General features: G+C 59.2%; 1 protein-coding gene across 8 annotated transcripts in view; it reads left to right on the forward strand.

Annotated features, from left to right (window-relative positions):
* ARHGEF10L (Rho guanine nucleotide exchange factor 10 like) overlaps positions 1–18,625 on the forward strand; it is a 159,783-nt gene that overhangs the window by 16,909 nt on the left and 124,249 nt on the right. Inside the window, exon 1 of one of the 8 annotated variants that reach the window (XM_055332259.1) lies at positions 1,752–1,844. The exons of 6 other annotated variants lie outside the window; for them this stretch is intronic. The gene's annotated coding sequence lies outside the window, so the exon portion shown is untranslated. Of the gene's footprint in view, positions 1–1,751; positions 1,845–16,336; positions 16,356–18,625 lie in introns of those variants that run through there. One more of the 8 variants, XM_055332260.1, reaches the window with a different exon arrangement.

Raw genomic sequence — 18,625 nt, forward strand, 5'->3', positions numbered from 1 at the left:
TCTGAGCGTCTTTCTTAAACAGGTTCTCCTTATAAGTAAATTATTTAAAATAATCAATATGGGGCACCTGGGTGGCTCCGTGGTTGAGCACCTGCCTTCAGCTCAGGGTGTGATCCCGGGGTCCTGGGATCGAGTCCCGCATCGGGCTCCCCGCAGGGAGCCTGCTTCTCCCTCTGCCTGTGTCTCTTCTGCCCCTTTCTCTCTGTGCCTCTCATGAACAAATAAATAAAATCTTGAAAAAAAAAATAATCAACATGCCTAAGTAGCACATTTTGGGTTGGCCTGCCCTGAGCGCCTACCGTGGCACTCCAGAAAACTTTCCCGTCTTGCTGTCACGGCCGCTATTTTTTTCACGCCTGGAGTGGGAGATCCAGCGGGGCGGAGGGCAGGCCCGTTTTGTTCACCGATGTCTCGGGAGTGCCTAGAATGGGACGTAGTAAGTGCTCAACCAAGAGTCACCAGCTGCTCACTATGAGCCTAGTGTTACCCCAGGCCCGGCGCCGCGGACACTCTATGAGCCACTCTTAGGACGGGCTCTATGGGGCTTATGTCCTTGTGTGGAGGAGACAGACAATTAACAAACACATCCACGAATAAGATGATTTCAGAGAGCGGGGGGCCTGAGTGTGGTTTGTGTCACTGCACTGTAGTGGCCTGTTTATTGCTGCGACCTCCTAGGCCGGGAGCCCCGAGGGGGGCAGGACTGGGGGCCGCCCCGCTCCTTGTCTCATTGCTAACCCCTAAGCTGGTGCCTGGCAGAGGAAGAGGGAGCAACGCGACACAATGTGTTTGCTGGCGCTGTTGCACGAGGCAAGGCTGACAAAGATCCCAGTGTACACACACCTGTGCCCTCTGGAGGCTGCAGGACTCCTAATTACCAGGCGGGGAGTCGGGAGCCGGGGAGCCGGCGCCGCCGATAAGCCCGCCCCGGTGTGTGCCTTTCTGGTGGCAAACAGAGAGGTTGCAGGGCACGGTTTAGTAACAACAGGGATAATCTTAATTAAGGACCTGATAACCACAATTAATCGCCTCGTATCCGGAGGCCCTCTGTGGGACTCTGGGAGGGGGTACCTCGTTTGCTTTGCGGGCTCTGGGAAGGGAGGCGGGTGGGTGGATGGGATGAGAGGGTGTGTGTGTGGGGGGGCGCTGGGATCTCCCGTGCTCCGCTTCCTTGCTGGGCGAGCTTCGGCCCCATCAGTCACTCCCAGCTGGGGGAGCCTCAGTGTTCTCATCAGGAAGGTGGGGCTACACGGCTGGGGGCGTGACCTCAAGGTCTCCCCGCCCCCAAGGGGGTCACTGGAGCCTCCGACAGGGGCCGGGGGGGCCCCCCTCTCCCCGCCCCGGGGAATGGCTCGGCCTCCCGCGGGCGCCCTGGCAGCCGAGCCCTGGAGGGGGCCTGGGGGGAGCAGCGAGGGCGGGGTGCGCGCGGGGGCGGGGGCGGGGGCGGGGGCGGGAGGGCGCGCGGCCCCGCCCCCGCGGGCCTCGGTTTCCCCTCCTGCGCCGCGCGCGCGGCCCGGCCGCCAGGGGTTAAGCGGTGACTTCAGCCGCGGGAGCGGGGAGCGGGGAGCGGGGAGCGGGGACCGGGCGGGCGGGGGCGGCGCCGCGAGGCGCTGAGCGCGGCGGCGGGACCAGGCCGCTCGGAGGCGGCGGCGGGCGCTCTCCCGGCGGGGCCGCGACCTCGCGGGGCGGCGGGGGCGCGGGGGCGCGGGGCCGGGGCCGGGGCCGGGGCTGGGGCTGGGGCCGCCCGGCCCTCCCTGGGCGCCCGGGCCGCCGGGGCAGCAGGGCGCGGAGCGGCCGCCGGCGCCGTGCGAGCGGCGCGGACAACAAAGGCGCGGCCGGAGCCGGTGAGTCGGGCCGCGGGCCGCGGGGCGCGGGAGGCCGGGGGGCGCACTGCGCAAGGCGGCTCGGAGGCGCTGGGGCCCCGCGGCGCGTCCCTGGCAGCGGGGCGGGTGTGTGTGTGTGTGTGTGTGTGTGTCCGGGCCCCTCCCCGCCGCCCCGGGTGCGGCTGCGGGTGGGCCAGGCGGGCCCTGGGGTGCGTGTGGGTCCCTTCGTCCCGGAGCCTGCGCGCCGTGGCCGGGACCTTGGAGTGTGAGAGGCCCCCAGCCTGGGCTGCCCTGCGCGTGCGAGTGTGACTCTGTCCCCCCCCCCCCCAGCAGGCTCCCTCCTCCCTCCCTCCTTCCCGGGGACTCCTGTGTCCTCTTTGTGCAGCAGCCTGAGAGGCAGAGACAGAGGGAGGGACAGGCCGAGGGACAGGCCGTTCCCCGGCCTTCAGGTCCTGCTGCTGCGGTGGGGCCACCTCTCCCTGCTGCACCCTGGGGGTCCCTGGGATTCCACGGAGTCTGGGGACACTCCCATCACCTCTCTTCTGGGCTGGGCTCTCCCGCCCTGGACCTCAGCCCAGAGGTGGAACAGGGTCACCCTCACAAAGGAGCGGGCGTGGGAGGAGAGGATGCCCCGGTCAGCCGGAAGGCCACGGCCAGCGGGACGAGGTCAGGCCTGCACACCCCTGAGGCAGGGTAGTGAGGCCGGGGTGGGCCTGGCTGAGGATGAAGGCGAGCCTCCTGGACCCCAGGGGTGGCCCCCGACAGGGAGCCCCCAGGCCTAAGGTAGAGTGTGGGGATGCTATCTCCTCTCTCTCCCGGGGCAGCGGTCGGGAATCTTCCTTCCTTTGGCTTCCTTAGCCTGAGGACCCGGTCTTGGGCCGCAGCAGGGGTGGCCGTACTTCCCACTGGCCCTGGAGCTGAGACGTCACCTCAGAGTCCTTGGCCTTCCCCGAGGGATTCAACTGGGGGAAGGCATGCCCTGCCTGCCTGGGGCCCCATCTGTTCCCCCGCGGATGCTGGGGCGAGAGGACAGGCTGTGTGGGCTCATTAAAATGTTCAGCCCTTGCCTGCAGGCTCTGCCCGGATGGCCATCAGCTGCGGCGTCCACCCACCCGTCCCTCCATCTGTCCGTCCAGCGTGACACCCCCACGGTGTCCGGGCCTCAGGCACACAGACTAGAAAGGGAGCTACAGCCTGGAGATCTCCAGGGGTGATCGTGGGGTGGGGCTAGCGCTCCCCTTCCTCAGGGTCTCAGGGTGATGCTCAGAGCCCTCCTGGTGCCTGTGACCCCCCCTTTGTGCCTGTGTCTCTCACTCTGCTCTGTCGTCACGCTTACCTTCCTGAGGTCCCCTGCCCTCCTTCTTCCCCCCCACCCCCCCACTTCCCTCCTTCCAGTAAGTTGGCCTCATCCTTCACCTCTTCATTCCTCATTCAGGAGCTTCTTCTGTGGTCAGCCAGGCTGGCTCAAGAATTCTGAATTCTGGTTCCTGGGGCGCCTGGCTGGCTCAGTCGGCAAAGCCTGTGACTCTTGATCTCAGGGTCATGAGTTCCAGCCCCACATTGGGCGTGGAGGCTACTTAAAAAAAAAAAAAAAAGGAATTATCATTCATGATGCTCTTAGAACCCTCATGTCAGTGGGGATGGTTTGTTTATACCCCCCCCCCCCCAGAGGGCTGATGCCTTCAGGAGCAGGGACCGTGCTTGTCCTTGATCGCCAGCCTAGTACAGTGGGTACCCAATAGATCACTGCCAGTTGAGTGGATATTGGTGTCTAATGGTTCCTAAATATTGCTGTTTCAGGTTTTCTGTTGGGAAGAGTCTAGGGAGGAGGGAAAGCTAGTGAGCTCCCTGGGGCCTGGGTACCAGGTTAGTGTAAGGGGGAGGCCTCCTGTTCATTAGACAAACTCTAAATTATTTGACAGATATTTTATATTTGGTAAATGCCAGATGCTGGGCCAGCTCCTTCACCACTGCACTCAGCGGAAAGAATATAATCTTCTTAGATCAAGTTTGAAAAGATAAAGGAGGTGAGAGTTATATACGTGTATAACATAAACACATGCCACATAAAAATATATACGTCCTACGTAAGCGTGATGACGGTATATTGTTCTTTCACATCCACTCTCTGTTTCTACGACAGCCCTGTTAATTATTGGGCAGGGAAGATGGGTTTGTACCCATTTCACAGATGGCACTTAAGTGACTGCCTCAGGTCAGTGAGTGGAGCACTCAAGCCTCCGTCTCCCTGAATGCCCAGTCCTTCTTTCTTCTGCAAGCTTGTCCTCAGTGCCCTTGTATTCTGGTCACTGGGCTTGACAGGGGCGAGTAAGCCCCTGTCCTTACCCTCAAAGGGTCCGAAGACCAGAAACGAGAATCAGAGTCATCCGTAGGGCGGCAGAGTGGGCCAGCGTTCTCTTTCCATCCCACTGTGCCTCCTGGGCCCCAGCCCCGCTTCTTTGCCTCGGGGGAGGGCCTCAGAGCCACCACCTTCCTTTGGGGTCCTGTTCCCCAGAGTGACCTATCCTTGCAGAGCCGGTGCAGGGCGCTGAGCACCGGTGTCAGCCAGCTTGTACTGAAGCACGAGAGCTGATGGCTAAAATTTAGGAATTTTGCGAGCCGCCCATTAAACGCAGCCGTTATAAAAATTGGTAATAAATAAATTTATAATTAAATTATACTAAAAACAAGGGTAATAAATAGTCAAGATATGGTACCTCCGTTGTTTTGCTTTTTGTTTCCTTCTCCAGTAAATGGTAGCGTTTTGCTCTTTTAAAAAAAAATATGGTACCTCCTAGTTATTTTACATATTTTGCCATCACCTGTGTGTTTGTGGCTGTGTCTTTTGTACGTTTGTATATCATATGCACATTACACACGAGTATGTGTCTACGTACGTACGTACCTGTATTTATGTATGCACCGTGCACACGGGTGTGCTCCTGCACATGCCTTCCCATCTGTGTTCACTGATGTCACCTTAGTAGCTTGAAACTGGCCACAGGGAGACTATTTATACCACAGGAATCGGCGTCCTGCAAGTCTGAGGTTTTTTCCTCTGCCAGAGAGCCAATTGTTAAACATTTTCCAGCAGGCCACGGGGATCTAGCAGTGAGCAGCGGGGGCACAGCCTTTCCCTGGGGCCTGCATTCTGGTGGGACACCTCCCTAGGGTGAGTTTAGGGTCCTCATGGTACAGGGTAAGAGGGGCAGCTGCTGGGCTGGGCCAGCCCTGGTCGTAGGGATCATAGGGATCGTAATTTGCCCTCCAGTGAGCTCTCCACTCCGGAAACTGAGTTGTTGTATTACAGTGCTTCGCGAGAGGGGAGACGGGATGAGGGTAGGATTCAGTTAATTGAGGGCCTGCTTTGCCATTGATTGAATAATTACACTTCAGGGTGACCCAGGCATTTGGGAGGCAAAGTGGCGGTGGTGCCCCGGGACCGTGGACAGGTCAAATGGCTCGGGGCTGATGAAGGTGTCATGTCCAGGGCACGGGTGGCTAGAACTGTCTGGGTCTGGTGTAGACACCAGTAGGCGTGACCCATCTGTATGGGTTCACTGACAGCGTGAGAGAGAGAGTCAGACTGTTGAAGGGACAGGCTGTGGCTCTTGTACGATCTCAGAGCTCTTACCTGCCGTGGAGGCGTGTGCGCGCCTAGCGGGAGAATGGGGTGGGGTGAGGGGAAGGGTCTGGATAGCAGGAACAGCACGTGCAAAGGCTCAGAGGTGCAGGCCGCTGGGAGGTGAGCCGGGCTCAGGCGTCAGGTGAACCCGAAGTGTGCAGGGTGGTGGCAGAGCACGGGAAGGGGGGGGAGCCCCGAGTCACAGAGCCCTGCGTCACCTGGGAACTGGCAAGGGCGCCCCGCCACACCTGCCAGGGGTGTCGTGCTCAGTGGACTGGAGCTGTGAGGTGTCTCGGTAGCTCCTCGCTATCCTCGGACCTTGCTGCTGCTCCAGCCTGGTATCTGTGGCTCGTGGAGCCTTCAGGAAGGTTTTCGTTTTGATACCAGGCGAAACAAAACGGGATGGAGAAGGTGAGTGTGCTGCTCATTCCCCACCCTCCATCATACCAGAAAAGCCAAAGATAAAAGTAACCGATCTTTCCAGAATCTCTGGTTGCCTCTGCTGCTTCTACCCTTTAGATAGAAGTTAATGGAGAGTTTATTTGTTTAAAGACCACTCGTGTTTATGCCTAAACGTGCCGGACATCCGTTCCTTTAATTCCCATACCGATGCTGCCGGTGGGTGCTTTTATCCCCCCTTACAGATGAGGAAACTGAGTCCTAGAGAGGTGGCTTGACTTTCTCAAGGCCACCGTGTCTTGAGTGACAGGATCGGAGCAGGTAGGCCGTGAGGTCAATGGATTTCCTCCTCTGTCCTGTTTTCTTCTTCCCTTTGAGGAGGGCGGGGAGGGAATGCACCGCAGGTCTGCAATCCCAACACACTTTACTGCTCTTTGTTTGAAGTTACTGCGTGTTTTTTAACCCCTGCAGTTGGGTTCGTCACCCTGTGGCTTCAGGGCAGGGCTTAGAACAGAATCGGGGCCTGGTGTCCGGAAGGAGCAAATAATAAAGGCTTGTATTTACGGAGGGAGCTGGTGCGGATGGCTCAGAGGGATGGAGAGCCAGGCCTGGGGCTCCGGGAGCTTGTGGCGCCCTCAGCCACGTCACAGGGGGCGGGGGGGGGGGGCTGTACCATCAACTCCGCTTGCTCCCAGCTCACAACCCCCCCGCCCCTTGTCCAGGCCCTGGCCTGGCCGTACCTTGAGGTCTCCGGGCAGCGGGGCCCACCTGCTGCGGGGAAATAGGGACGCGGAGCTGACCACCTGGCCCGAAGCATGGGTTGTGCCCACCTCTAGGGTAAGCCTGGCACTGAGCACCCCCCCCCCCCGGGATTTAGCTTCCCACGGACCTTTCTGTCGAGAGGGTGGTCTTGACCCAGGCCCACCTCCCACTTCTTTGCAGGTACAAGCCTGTTCCGGGCAGGGCAGGTGGTAGGGGTGGCTCCTCCCCAGGACGTTGTGTGGGACGCCGTGGGGCGGCAGGTCTGCGTCTGGCCTCCTCCTCCTCCTCCTGGAGAGCCCAGCCTCCCCCTCCCGTCGGTGTCCCCCTGGCAGTGGCTGCTGATTGGTATGCATCCCGCAACTCCAGCCATTAGCACACAAGGCGGGGACCTGCTCCCGATACTTCCCGCTCTTCATTGTTTGAAGTGGGCAGGCTTGGAAGCCGCTTTAAAAATGCGGGCTTTTTATTCAATTTCCCTAGAAAAACAATGGTTTAAATTAAGTAGAGGAGTAACAGTCTCTGGAAATTGAAGAAAAAGGATTCCTGAACCCGGACACTACCCAGAACCTTTGAATTTCTTTTGAAGCATGGGTTTATTTTACGTTAAGTGATGCATGCCTCGCATGACCAGCGAGGAGAACTTGGGAAACACAGAAGGGAATTAGGGTCACCCTTTGCTCCACCACCCAGAGACACCCTGTCTCTACACCGCGGCGCACACCGCTCATTTCTCCGGGGACTGGTTTGCTCATTCGGAAAGCCCTGGGTTTTCAGAGGTCAGGCCCGTGTTGGCCATGGGGTGTAGACAGCGTATAGACAGGACCCTGCTCCTGTCACGCCTCCTTCTGTGCCAGATGTCGGACAGCTCACCTGCCCCCTCTCTGTTCCAACCTCCTCATCTGTGAGATGGGCCAACCTGGCAGCTGTGGCCCAGGGTGGGAGGACCCAATGAGAGGGCGCTGGCAGGCCGCTGGGGACCTCAGCGGGGAGCTCAGCCTCTTTGGCTGTTGTTTCTATGGTGACCAGGCGGTAGCCTTGTCCTCTTCGGCCTTTCACAGTAGGGAGGAGACCCGTCCCCAACAGATCCAACAAATGAATGAAGTAACTGCACGTCCTGTTCTGTCGTTAAGTCCAAGGGAGCAAGCTCATGTGATGTGATGGGAATCACTGGGGGATCGCGTTGGTGGTGGAGGGGGTGTGTCTGGGGGGAAGTGGTGCAAGATTGTTGGGGGGGGGCAGTGGGCCTCTCTTAAGAGACACCTTTAAGCTGAGACTGAATGACAAAGAACAGAGGGAGCAGTATTGTAGGCAGGGACACAGCAGATGCAAAGGGCCTGAGGCCAGGATGATCCAGGCCTGTTTGAGCAGCACAGAGCCCAGAGCCTGCAGCGGGCACAGGGGCGAGGGCAGTGTTGGAAGGCAAGCAGGCAGGGCGGTTACTCTAGGTGCCACGGGAAGCCACTGGAAGTTTGTGTTCTTCGTTTCACACAGATCCCTTTATTAATAGGCTGCAAATCCAAGATTCCAGCTGTTAGTAACTCTGGTAGGAAATTTGCCTTTTTTCCAGATAATTTAGCAAAAAATGATGTACTCAGTGCCTATTATGTGGGAGCACTTGAGTAGGTGCTGTGAGCCGAGGGATAGTCACAAAGAGGAGCAAGATGAAGGAAGCCTGGCTTGCAGGTATCCTGTGGGGCCTGCATTCCATCTCCCTGAACCACCGCGATCAGGCTCTGATTTGGGCAGGGTGCTCTGGCTGGAGGGGGGAGCCGGACGCACGGGCCGGGCCGCCCACAGGCGCAGGTGCTGGCGGGTGGAATAAGAGGAGTGGAGTGTGTTCTAGAATCTTCTTCTTTTTTTTTTTAAGGACTTTATTTATTCATGAGACAGAGAGAGAGAGAGAGAGAGAGAGAGAGAGAGAGAGAGAGAGGTAGACACACAGGCAGAGGGAGAAGCAGGCTCCATGCAGGGAGCCCGATGTGGGACTTGATGATCCCGGGTCTCCAGGATCAGGCCCTGGGTGGAAGGTGGCCCAGAAGGCCCTGAGCCACCTGGGCTGTCCTGGCCTAGAATCTTCATTTGAGTATGTAGGTCGGTGCTGGTGGTCAAGAATAAGATGGTTAAGAGAGGGTGGGGAGCGCGGGGTTTTGAGGAAGCCAGAATCCAGTCGAGGACAGGTACAGGTGCTTTGCAGTCCGAGTGCCCGCCCCCCCCCCCCCCCAGAAGCGGTGGGGGTGCCATTAACACCTAGTGGAGGCAGGTGGGACCACCTGAGGGGAGGTGTGGAGGCACATCTGGTCCTGTGCATGGCAGGGAGCCAGGAGGGGAGCCGAGAAGGGGAGTCGGGAGGAGAAGGGACAGTGGGGTGTCTGGGAAGCCGGTGAGGGTGATGCTTTCAGAAAAGAGCCAGTGGTCAACGGGGCTGCGGGCCCCCGGGATCCACGTGGAACGAGACAGAGAGTGGCCACTGGGTTTGGCACCAGGGAGGCAGCGCAGGTCTTCTGTAAGCGCAGCTCCAGGGGACATGGGCTGATTCCCAAGTGACAGACAAGTTTGACAGCCTGTGTAGCATTTGGAGCGCTGGCGGGGTGAAGGGGAGTCAGGAAAGGCGTCTCGTTGCAGGGAAGGGCGGACCCGGGGCAATAGTTTGTGCTGCTGGCCAGGATGGCTCCCGGGGGTCAGAGGGGACGAGACACAGGGGCAGCTAGGGGCGCTGGCCCTGTGGGCTCACGAGAGGGTGGTACTGGTGTGATGGTGGGGGGCGGCGGGGGGCGCCAGCAGGAACGCTTCTCGGGAGATGGGAGACCATGGGGTAGGTGTGAGTCTGGGGACAGTCCCATCTGATGGCCTCATGCTTCTCAATGAAACCTGGACCTGGGGGGCTGGGGTGCACAAGACTGCCTGCCCCGGGGGTGTCATTGGGAGCCACGACAGGACAGGCTGAGGTTGCTGGGCCCCAGGAGGAGGGATGCAGGTGCTCTGCAGCTGGCCTTCGTGTAGAGGGGGAGATGGGACAGGAGCAGAGGGCTCGGGGTCTGAGGTGGCACAGCCGGGCCGAGTCCTCACTGCCCTGCTCTGGGGACCTCACACTCCCCAGGGCTCTGGGCTGCGGGGGCTGGGGCTGGTGCCGGTGGGAGGGGGGAGCATTGGAGCCATCAGAATGGGGAGTGTTGGAGCCGATCGGAGTGGGGAGCACCCGAGCTGGTGGGAGGGGGGAGCACCGGAGCTGGCCAGAGGGGAGAGCACTGGAGCACCTGGGAGGGGGGAGCAGTGGAGCTGGTAGAAGTGGGAAGCATCGGGCCAGCAGGAAGGGGGAGCATCGGAGCCAGTTGGTATGGGGAGCACTAGAGCACGTGGGAGTGGGGAGCATCTGGGCTGGTCGGGACTATGGTGCCGGGAGAACTCGGCCCCTGCAGCAGAAGCTCCCGAGGCAGGCCGTCTGTCCGTGGGCCCCTGCCCCAGTCATGCTCACCTCCCAGGTTCCCCCGGGGCACGGGCAAGGCAGCCCTCTCTACCTGTCAGGCCCAGAACTGAACACTCCGGAGGAGGAGCGCGCTGAGCCCTGGCCCCGAGTGCGGTGCAGGGGCTACCCTCACATCGCGGAGGGAGAGAGGCCCGAGAGGTGGGCAGGGTGCGGGGTGCGGTCCGAGCCCGGGCTGCCGGCCCCTCGGGCTACATTCCCATTTGGCAGAGGAGGCCTCCAGGGCGTGGAGGAGACCTCATGTTCTCACCCACCTGCCCTCGTGTTCCTCCTCACACATCTTTATGGAGCACCTCCCGGGCTACGTGAGTAAAACGTGGTCACCCTCCTCCTGGTGGGGGAGGCACAGGTAACAGGGAACGACGGCAGGTCTCGTGCCTAACCAGGTGTGGGGGCTCCGAGGGCTGTGCCGGGGGAGCGTCTGGGCCAAGCAGCCGGGGAGGGAAAGCTTCTAGGCGATGGAGGCTGGGGATGAGCATATAGGAGGGTCCCGTCCTGCCGGGAGGGAGCTCTGGAAGTTGCCTGGGCCGCTCTGTGTATCTCACTAGGCGGTTCCCTTTATCTTGAGCACCCAGGGAGCCAGTCAAGTGTTTCAGGCTTGGGAGGGACCCGACCAGAACTTTTTGTTCTGGGTGGAGACTGGGCTGGAAGGGACAGGAGACATCAGGGAGGCCTTAGGAGGCCGTCACAGGCCCTCTGATTCCTAGATCATTCTGTGAACCCTGCTGTTTCTTTTTTTTTTTTAAGATTTTATTTATTTATTAATGAGAGACACACACAGAGAGAGAGAGAGAGAGAGAGAGAGGCAGAGACACAGGCAGAGGGAGAAGCAGGCTCCATGCAGGGAGCCTGACGTGGGGCTCGATCCTGGGTCTCCAGGATCACGCCGTGGGCCGAAGGCAGCACCAAACCACTGAGCCACCCAGGCTGCCCTGTTTCTTTTTTTCAAAAAAAGATTTTCTTTTTAAGTAATCTCTGCCCCCACCATGGGACTTAAACTCAGGACCCCGAGATCGGGAGTCACACACTGCACTGACTGAGCCCGCCGGGCGCCCCAACCCTGCTGCTCCTTTAGTGCTCCCCAAACTTTGCTCATTTCTCTTTCCTGAGAAGGTTCCAGAGGCTCAGGGAGGTTGAGCAACTTGCCTGAGGTCACTGCATAACAGGGCATCCAGGCTGGGGGCCTGGTCCCTTGAGTGAAACAACCAGAGTCTGGGGGGGGGTGGGGGTGGAGGGGAAGCAGGCGGCGAGTAACATCCGGGAGGGGTTCTCTGGAGGCTCCTGCTCTGTGTCACCATCCACACATTCCCTTGTGCCTTCGGATCTTGCCCTTTTGCAGTCTCAGAGAATGGGCGGTGCCTCTGGGAGGGAGGAGCTGGCTTGTTGCTGGGAACTGGGAGTTGGCCTTCGGAGTCAGAGCCCCATGGGCCGTCTTAGCAGTTTCTGGGGACTGGCGTCTTCCCCAGCAAAAAAACTGGAAAACCCTCTGGGGCCGGGCCAGGTCATGCGCAGCCAGCCAGGGAGGTGGTCCCCGCGAGGGGGGGGGGGCAGCTGTGGCTTACAGCTGCAGGCAGAGGCCTCATCCTTGGGGGGGCCCCGGGAGAGATGGGGAGCCGTTAGCAGGGCCTGTCCCTTGTGGGCCCCAACCCTCTGGGCAAGTGTCTGTCCTCCCCGGAGTCTTGGTTAGGTCGGCGGTGAAGCCGGGGATGGTGTTAAATGTGATCGCCAAGGCCTGAGAAAATGCGCAGTGTTTGCTGAGGGCCCAGAGGATGCCACGCACCACGTGGTGGTCTTCTTTCGGTTCTTTGTGAGGTTCCTTGTGGGGTGTGCGTCGCTGTCATCGTCGTTTGACAGATGGAGCAGCTGAGGAACAGAGAGGGCAAGTAATCTGCCCCAAACCACATGGCTAATAAATGGCAAAACTTGAACCCCGACCCACCTGACTCTGGAGCCCTCCCCTGAGCCCCCTCCGGTCCCGTCAGACTCTGTTCAGCCGAGCCCTTCCTTGGTGCATCACCTGATAGAATCTTGTGGGGCTCCAGCATTCTTCCCACCCCCCCCCGGGGCACCCAGTCTGGTCCCTCCCCTTAAGTGTCATCACGGAGCCTTGGCCCCTTGCTCACCATCTCACCCCCACTGGTGGTGGACGTGGGATGGGAGCCCCAGCATCCCAGGCCACTTAGCCTGCTGCTCCTTCTACTACCCCAGGACCTGATGAAGAGCCCCCAGCCGGAAGCCGGGCACCCACCTCTTCCTCGAACCAGTCGGGACAGCTTGGGCTACGCCTCACCCTGTCCCTGACTTCACCCTGAGCCTTCATATTTCCCTCCTGCAAAACGGGCACGTTGAGAACCTGGAGTCTCTGCGGATTCTGATAACCCACGAGTCTAAGATTTCAGGTTTCTAGGAATCCACGAGTCAGACGTCGGCCCCTGTTCCTACTTCCTGTCCTCTGTCGCCTGGGGAACCAGGGGGAGATTGAAGGAAGAGACTGCGCAGCCCCAGTGAGAGCGGCTCCTGATGCAAGCACTGATTGAGCGCCAGTGTGTGCGCGGCAGGGAGGCAGGTGCCGTGCGGTAGATGTGAGGAGGGGGGTGCAGGGAGGCGGGCCCACCCTCCCGAGGGCCCAGTGACGGGGTTACCTGTGGGTGAGGCGGGGCTGAGGGTTTGGGCGTGGGATGCTTCCTCCTCCACGTGCCCTCTCGTGGGGCTCTCTGCAAAGCCGTCTCGCTGGGCTCCGGATGGAAGGATCCAGCCCGTCCATCCATGCTTGAGACACGGCCACGAGGGGCCCATCTGGAAAGGCAGGGTGGCTGTGGGGACCAGCGAAGGGACGGCGGCAGGGAGAGCGAAGACACTGCTTCGTCCACTGTTGGCCGCAGCTCGGGCCTGCCTGGCAGGTGGCCCGGAGAGTGGCCTCGGCTGTTTACAGAGAAAGGGACTTGGGAGCCCGGGGAGGTTGTGGTTGGCGGGCAGGGAAACAGGAGCTGAGGTAGGACGATGGAGTCAGAGACTCATTTAGGGCCGGAAGGGCCTTCTGGGATCATGTCTTCCAAGCTCCTGATTTTGTGCGTGGAGACGTCTTAGTCTGGAGACGGGCTGTGACTTGCCTCAGGTCTCACAGCCAATGGCAGCAGACCCGGGAACAGAAGAGGGAAGCTGGATCGTCAGCCTCTACTCCCGGCTGCTCTCATGGGCTTGACTTCCTGCAGGTCCTGCCCACCCCCCTCCCTCCCATCGGAACAAACACACCAACAACACTAGTCAGCGAAAGGAGCCATCTCGCCGAACACGAAGCACCTTGGGCTCTGGAACGGACTCATCCCCGAGTACGAGTTACCTTATCACGGTGGGCGGAGGCTTCTGTGATCGGAGCTACCCATGTCCTCCTTGGGCAGCAAGACCGGCTGGGAGGTCCTGGCCTGGCGGCCTGTGCCCCGCTGAAGGCTCTTCCCAGGGATCCTGGCTCACCTGGGGGCAGGTGCCGAGGATGCCAGGGAGGAGCAGGGCCCCCTGTGCCGACCCGGGCAGCCTGGGACCATGGAGGAGCCTGGGACCCGGCCACGTGGCCACTATCCTGGCCCCAGAACTCACTATTTCATGGCTTTGGGCAAGACACAGCCCTCTGTGGGCCTCGGTTTCCTCATCTGTGGGATGAGAGGCCGGCCTCAGTGATCTCTTGGTTCCTCTCAAGGCTGACATTCTGAGGGATGGGCATGTTCGGGACCTTAGCCGCCTCCTGCGGTTTGCTGGGGTTCTCGGTGTCATTGAAGATGTCCTATCAGGAACTTCCCTTCCTCCGAAGGCGAGGTGTGCGTGGAGGCGCGTATCAGGTGGCCTTAGCACCCTGGGGAGCCCATGAGCCAGTGATTCTCATACATTTGTGTACGTCAGGCTCGTCCAGACAGCCAGCTGAGAATGCAGATTCTTGGGCCCCACCCCCAAGAGTTCATAGATTGGGGTCGGACTTTAAAACCTACATTTTTTTTTTTTTAAAATAAAGATTTGTTTATTAGAGGGGGGAAGCATGGGCACGTGCACATGAGCATGGCCGGGGGGGGGGCAGGGGGTGGCGGGGAGAGGGAGAGGGGCTGGATCTCACGACCCTGAGATCACGACCTGACCCGAAACCAGGAGTCAGATGCTCCACCAACTGCACCACCCAGGTGCCCCCAAATCTACGTTTTTAAAAAGCCTCCCCACTCAAGTGGTTCTCAAGTTGTAGTTCAAGGGCCACACTTTGAAAAAGGCTGTTAGACTCTCTTTCAACCAAACAGGGTTTAGGACAATGGCTGCTTGGCCCTGTTCGGAGACATCCTCATCCGGGGCCACAGCCTTTAGTAGCTGGTGTTCCCTAAGCTAGTGTTCCCCAAACCTGGAATGCAGGAAGCTTTTGAACAAAATAGGAATTCTTGAGTCTCGCCCTTCCAGATTTTTGGAACCAGTTAGATCTCAACTGGGACCCAGAAATCCCTATGTTGAAAAACTCCCTGGGTCTTTGTGCATTTGTGTGTCATTCATTCATGTGTCGAGGCTTGCGATGGCCCGGCCCAGGGCAGGGCGTTGAGGACATAATTGTTAGGCCAGACGCAGTCTCGGACATTAGGTCACCTATGTTGCAGCCTGGTGAAGGAGATACACAGTGATTACATGGGGATGCCTGGCCAGATTGGGGAAATGTGTCTAGAAAATGGTTGGGCTGGACTAAATACCCGGGGCAAGGCGGCAAAGCTGGGATTCCTGGTAGCTGAGCTCCAGTAATTTCCAGATTGAAGTAGGGCCCTGAGCCCAGTGGCTTCTGGTCACTACTTATGGATTCCTGTCATTTTGTCACCACTTAGTCATTTGTTTATCCATCTATCCGTCCGTCCACCCATCCACCCATCTACACATCCACCCACCCATTCATCCATCATCATGCACCCACCTTTCCACCCATTTATCCATCTGACCATCCACCCACCCATTCATCCTTCATGCATCCATCCATCCATCTACCCATCTATCCATCTGTCTCTCCATCCGCCCACTCACCCATTCATCCACCTTCCATCCACCTACCCATTTTTCCATCATCTACCCGTCTGTCTGTCCACCCACCCACCCATCCATCCATCCACCCATCAATCCATTCATCATCTCTTGAATCTCTACCATGTGCTCTGTACTGTCCTGGGTACAGTTGGGACTGAAATGAAAGGCATTGTTTCTGTCCTCAAGGAAGTCACATTCCTCATTGGTCAATGGGGAGGCAAGGGTGGCCTTGTGCACCATGCTGAGTTGCTTGTGGCTGTGGGGTTCCGGACAGCATGCAGGCAGGGGGATGACACCCTCATGGGGGCTCCCTCTGCTGGGTGGGGGAGAATGGGGCTGGGGACTGAGGGGCCTCCCCAGCTCTCACCCTTCCTTGGCCTCCTCAGGCCAGGGCCATTGCACTTGGGAAACCGTGGTGAGCCCCTGACAGCTTTCCAGCAGTGGGTCTCCTGCAGCTCAGGGGCTCCGCCTCCATTTGGGATGGGGGGTGGGGGGTGGTGAGGGGACAGCATAATGGGGGGGTGAGTAGATGCAGGCACCGCTAAGAGCCTTGGCTCCTGGGGATCCCTGGGTGGCGCAGCGGTTTGGCGCCTGCCTTTGGCCCAGGGCACGATCCTGGAGACCCGGGATCGAATCCCACGTCGGGCTCCCGGTGCATGGAGCCTGCTTCTCCCTCTGCCTGTGTCTCTGCCTCTCTCTCTCTCTCTCTGTGACTATCATAAATAAATAAAAATTAAAAAAAATAAAAAAAAAGAGCCTTGGTTCCTGGGTTTGATTCCCACTTCTGCCTCTTATTCTCTGGGTGTCCTGTGTGTCCCTGGGTTCGGCTGCTTACCAGCCTCTCAAATGGGGATAGAGCAGCCTCTCCCTCGTCTGGTTCTTGGGCTGATCTGGAGAGTGGTCACACGTACAGCACTTAGAACAGTGCCTGGTGCACAGGAAGCATCCAACGAGCACTAGCTGAGATGTGGAGCCTTGGGGGCAGTCGCGCTGGGTGGCTTGAGTGGCTGGATATTTATTCTTCTTGCAGCTGGAAGACCTGGTTAGAAACCCATCTCCACCTCTGAGTAGCTGCGGGGATCTTGGCAAGCTGACTCAGGCTCTGAGCTCAGTCTTCTCATCTGTGAAATGGGGATGGACGCGCCACCGGGCTGCTGGCAGGAGCGCTCTATCTGACAGCCCCATCTCTGCATTGGGCTTATTGAAAATCAGAGAACCCAGGTCTAAACAGGTAGAGCGAAATCTCCATTTGATGAGGGTGGTGTGGACAGCCCACAGACTCGGGGGGCCTCTGTTGGGCTGCCTCTCAGCACTGGCCTTCCCCTTCACATGCCCTCTCCTTGGTTTCTGGGGTCGTCCTATGACTGGGGGTCTGGGTCTTCTGAGTAGGGTGCGACGGGGCAGAGGGTAGCACTTGGTCTGTGGGGGCGCTGGGTGCAGGGACTGTCCTCCCCCGGCCAGGCTGGATCTGGGTGCCCTGGAGAGACCAGGTTTTCTGATCCTTGCCAGGGGCTCAGCACCCTGCCCTCCCACCTCATGTTCCTGCTTCCTTCGAAATCTCAGGGCTGAGGGACTCCGTCCTGCTGAGGCCCCGGGAGATTTGGGTCTCAAGCAGGTAAATATTAACCTTACAAATCTAGGTCTGAATGTAAACCTCTCGGGCCTGGCTGCTTGGGGAGCTGCGGGGTCCTGAGTCCCCCACCCCCGCTGATGGCCAGGAGCAGTGGGCACCCTGCAGGGGGAGAGAGGGCACTGCTCTAAGCCAGGTGACTGCCTTCAATGGCCATTGCTGTCCAGTGGTCAGGAGCTGCCCTGTTTTACAGTGAGGAGGAAACGGAAGCACAGGGCAGGCAGGTGCTCAGGTTTCCACAGCTTAAAGGGATGGACCTGGGGTTGTCTGCCTGCAGAGCCCCTGCCCCACACCCTTGGTTTCTCCCCACCCCCAGTGGTCCCCTGGCTGCTGTTAGGACCACGCCAGCATGCTGGTGTGTCACAGGTGCGGAGATTTGCTCTCTGGCTCCCCTGAACTCGCACCTCAGATTCCCTGTTTGCGAAGCAGGGACATGGTTTGGGGTCCCCGGCGGGAGGGACCAAGCCCAGGACACCTGAGTGCAGCGATGCTGAAGGCACCCAAGGAGCTTTCTCTGCTCGCAGCCTGTGAGGCTCTCCTTGGGCCTGGGCTGGGGTTTCAGAGTAACCCTCCCCAGGCAACCAACCAAGCCTTCTCTTGAAGACCATGTATGATGCACTGCGGGGACACCCGGGGTCCAACCACAGTTTCTGTCCTCCTGGAGCTGTCACATGAGCAAGAAGGAGGATACGGATTTGGGTCTCCAGAACCTGAATTTGAATCCTGTGTCTTATTAGCTGTGGGATCTTGGGCAGGTGCCTTGGTCTGCCTGCATCTATGGCTCCCTGTGAGCCATAGGAATTCTAAGTCCTACTTCATAGGGCCATTGTGAGGATGATGCGAGATAGCATTTGCAAAGCCCCTAGCACAGTGAGCACGTAGTAGGTGCTCGGTAAGGCCCTTGCATGATTGTCTTCAGAGGCTGATGGTGACCAGCAGGTCTGCAGGGTGAGCGGAGGCTGCCTCCCCCGTGAGGCCAGCAGCCAGGAATAGCACGGGGTGGTTCTGCGGGCAGAAAGGGGCATCAGGTCCACAGTGTCGGGGGCTGGGATGTGGGGCTGAGCTTGGCTGGGGAGAGAGGGAGATGCTGGCTTGCATTCATTCTCCCCACCCTGCCCCCAGCCAGTAGGCGGAGGCCGCCCCAGGGGACTTTTCCTTGTTTGCCCACTGACGTGTCCCATACTCACCCCTCCAGAACCCTGGGAGGGGAGATGACTTGCTCCGTGTCAGTGGGACTTGGTGGAAGCACCAGGCTGACCCCAGCCCAAGGCCCACCCGATGCTGCGTCTTCAGCTGCCTGGGGCAGGTCCCTGGGGCTGTCAGGCTTCCTGGCCTCCCTGGCCTGCCCTGGAGTCTGCTCTGAACAGAATATTCTGTGTCACGTGATTCACTAGACTGGTCCTTCCTCTGCCAGGAGACTTTTCGTTTTCCTTTCTTTCACTTTTCCCTAATAAGGTCGCGTGTGGCTCTCTTATTTCTCCTTTCTGAGGGCCGGGAGGGCCTGTGACTTTGCTTTGGGAAGGCTGTCCCAGCTCCGTTAACAGCTGCCAGGCTGCAAGGGCCCAAATGTGGGAGAGTTCAAAGGGAGGCCGAGTGCAGGCCTCAGAGCTGCACAGACCTGGCTGGCCTGCTCTCCAGCTGTGTGACCTTGGGCGAGTCACTTTGCCTCTCTGAGCCTCAGTTTGCTTACTCAGTTCAATCCAACCCGGACTTACTAGGGCCTGTCAGATGCCAGGTGATGGCGCGAGCCACGTCAGGCAGAGCAATGAACAGACTCAGCCGCTGGCCTCTGGCTTGAGGCCTCAGGATCGAGTGGAGGATTTCCATGGGGACCTGGGTCTGCGTCTTGAAGTGTTGGAGACACGTGAATC

This window comes from Nyctereutes procyonoides, unplaced genomic scaffold, assembly GCF_905146905.1.
Source record: "Nyctereutes procyonoides isolate TBG_1078 unplaced genomic scaffold, NYPRO_anot_genome, whole genome shotgun sequence".
NCBI classification, from domain to species: domain Eukaryota; kingdom Metazoa; phylum Chordata; class Mammalia; order Carnivora; family Canidae; genus Nyctereutes; species Nyctereutes procyonoides.